Below are 3,623 nucleotides of genomic sequence, written 5' to 3'. Positions count from 1 at the left end.
CTTCAAGTTGATGTACGGGGCTTAGATTCTTTACAGGCTATGGGCCCACACACTGAGCTTCCCCTAGTATAGTGAACTTGAAAAAGGGAACTATCTGAATAGAGTACTAGCTTGAGTCACCATCATCCCCCATAATTTACACTACCTTGCCCCCTTACTCTCGCGACGTCACACTATGAAGATGACACTGCACTTCCCCGTAACGTTGGTATCAACGTCCCTTGTTACCCTGGTTTGGGGTATCTCTCTCTACCTTTTTCCCGACCCGATTGCCGGGAGCTCCTTCTCACGGTTTTCCTCGTCAAAAAGACCCCGCCAAAATTCACCCCACACTTCCTCGGAAAAATCTGATTTATCAGAGTCATATGGTAGCAATTCCAACATCATAGTTGGGAGTATGTATTCATGGATAGGCGCAGACGGAACGGCACCGCCTGACAACATACCCATAGCCATATCACAGACCTCTACCATCAAATGCTTCAGCTCCTCATCACTCAAATCCATCCCTTTGATGTTAGTAGAAACCATATGCTCTCAAAAAAAAGCCGCGTTACCCCGGTCCTCGGGGAAACGGCGAGCTGGGAGAGGATCACCACAGCCAGCAATTTTATTTGGCTGGATGATGATAGGTTGTCTAAACTCACTAATTCGTTACCGGAAACATATTGTACTGCCGTAAATGCAATTTTCTTGGGCAGTGGTAGGTGGCCTAACTATCAATGTCCGTCTTGGAACCTGGGGTGCAGATCGCCAATTCGTCCACAACGCCCGGGTCAACCTTGAAGATCTCTGCAAGTGACGGTGGAACCGAGAGTAGGGCCCTGGTCTTATGGAGCACCTGGTGTGCATAGCCATAGATAAAAATATGGCACATCGAGATGAGCAGTGATGCCTAAGTCAGGGCAATGGAGATATTGTACAATGACATGGGAAGAGACGAGCAACAGACCTCATAGGGAGAGAAGCCAGCGAGCAATAAAAGCCGATGGCAGACTTCGTGCGTCGACTGCAGTAGTTCAGTTTCATGTGACGCAGGAGCACACAAGCGGAATTTGTTCACCGATAGGAGAAACGCATCCATCATATTCGAGTAGCACCTTTGAGCAAGCTGTCTATCACACACCCTCTTGACGGTCAATACCTCAATAATTTATGGCCTAGACTGAAAGAAGCCGCCAATCTGCGATGCAAGATGTGAGCTCTGTGATTTCAAGCAGGAATATAATGAGGGCAGGGTTCTATGATACCTCGTTCTAATGAGACTAGGCTCGAGCAGAATCGGGGCAAACATACCGCCGATATGAGTCAATAGCGCATTAGAGTTCATAGAAAATTCAATCAGACGTTGAAAACAGGTCCAATTGAATCGGACAATTGCAGATTTTGCAGCTCTCGATGCCCCAAACAAATGTCGGGACAGCCACGAAGCTAGTAGCAATCCTGGGTCATAATCAAAGCGTGCATCATTATTATGTCTTTCTTTATTTAAGCAGAAGATTGCGTGAAAGCGTGATGATGTCTCGAGCCACGGTTGCGGGCGGCTGGAGATTGTAAGTTTGTAGCAGGGCTCGTCACCGCAGTCCCAGGGATCCGCGGGTCCATCGCTCTGATACAGCAGATAGCCCTCACGTCTCAGGGCAAACTGAACTCTATGTGCCTGTGGAAAGGTTTTATATTGGCTGGGCAACGTTGCGTATGTTGCGTCCACTGAGCGAAGTCTGAGTGTGTCTCTGATTGATTCAGATATGGGATTCCATCGGTGCAGCATTCGGGCAATGGTTACGCGCAATGCCAAAGCAGAATTGCTCAGCTCTGAAAAAAAATCTGCGAGTAGCCAAGCTGATTTCCCACTGGCGAGTTTCAACCCACAATACAGATTCATAACCGCTATCGCGTCTCTATGCATGAGATGTCGACTGCAGGTCTTGACAAGATGCGCGGACCGTAGAAGCTTCAGGAAACACTCATGTGTTTCGGTGGCAACACGGTACCGTTTGAAGTGGATATTTATGGACTCACCAACGTTGCCGACTGTGATAAATTGAGTCGCAATGTTTTCCAGTCGCCCCTGATTTTCGCGCAATTTATGGGATAGCAGATTTGTGGTTTGCAGCCTCGAATTGACGAACTTATTGCATGCATGGTAGTTATATAATTCTTCGCGATTCATTAGCGACAGACTTCGTATTTCACACTCAGAGGAAGAGAGGCGGTTCGATATCACACTTGGTTCCCTTTCCAACCTTTTCAGGTTGTCGAAATGCGATATGATCATTGATTCTGTCTCTCCTTGGCGTAGCTCTAAGACCGCCGACAAGTTAGATTGCTCTCATAAATGACAACAATTTCCGTCCACTTGGCCTTTCGTATCTCCCACTAGCCTGAGCTAAAGGAAGCAAAGTAAGCTCCTCCCTCAAGGGGGAGGCTGAGCTCAATTCAGCTAAGAGTGCCAGAATGAAGGCCGACGGACCGCGCTTGGATGGCGCAGCCACCTCAGCCACACTCCTGCACAATAATAAGGGAAAATAACTTCCCCTTTCAAATATGGAACAAGGGGGGCGGACTGGAGACCACGTCTTCCATGGGACCTGTTGCCTCCTCCCTACCCGGCCAAATATACAATAACCAGCAATCTGACAGCCACCGCCCTCGACGCTGGATCTTCGAATGCTTGAAGGGAAGTATCCCCCTGGGTTATTCGCTTTCAGGGTTTGTTTTTGGCCTTCTGTACACTCCTAGAGCCACTGGCGGATGGCGCGCGAAGCGCGAGAGAAAATTTAGAGCGCGCCGCCCAAAATGACGCGAATGTGTCGCTTATTTCGACTGAATCCCTCTCGCGGGGGATCCCCCCGCCTCCGGCGGGATTCCCCCCGCCTCGGGCGGAGGGCAGCCGCCTCCGGGTGGAATTGCCTGTCGCGTGCCCCCAGATACGCGCCGTGTGCCCAGCGAGCTCGCCAATTGTCACGCTTAGCGTCTGTACGCTAGCTGTCGATTGTGCCCAAAAATCCTACGCATGAATTTCCCGGAGGAGGAAGAGGCCATTTTGGCGTACTGGAAGCGGATCGACGCGTTTCAGACGAGCGTGAAGCTCAGCTCGGGAAAACCAGAGTACACATTCTATGACGGACCACCTTTTGCCACTGGATTGCCTCACTACGGGCACATTCTCGCCGGTACGATAAAGGACACTGTGACTCGGTATGCGCATCAAACCGGGCACCGGGTATCGCGTCGATTCGGGTGGGACTGTCATGGATTGCCGGTGGAGTACGAAATTGACAAGGCTCTAGGACTGAGCTCTCGGGATGAGGTTTTGGCCATGGGAATCGGTACCTACAACTCGCATTGTAGGAGCATCGTCCAGCGATATACGGGCGAATGGGAGACCGTAGTGACGAGGCTTGGTCGATGGATCGATTTCAAAAATGACTACCGAACGATGGATGTCAACTTCATGGAGTCAGTATGGTGGGTCTTCAAGACATTATTCGACAAGGGCCTCGTGTACAGGGGATATAAGGTCATGCCATATTCAACTGCGTGTGCGACACCTCTATCNAACTTCGAGGCCGATCTGAACTATAAAGATGTGTCGGATCCTGCCGTTGTCGTGTCTTTCC

This window comes from Aureococcus anophagefferens (genome assembly GCF_000186865.1).
Source record: "Aureococcus anophagefferens unplaced genomic scaffold AURANscaffold_63, whole genome shotgun sequence".
In the NCBI taxonomy this organism is placed as follows: domain Eukaryota; class Pelagophyceae; order Pelagomonadales; family Pelagomonadaceae; genus Aureococcus; species Aureococcus anophagefferens.
Note: the sequence above shows the minus strand (reverse complement) of the source record.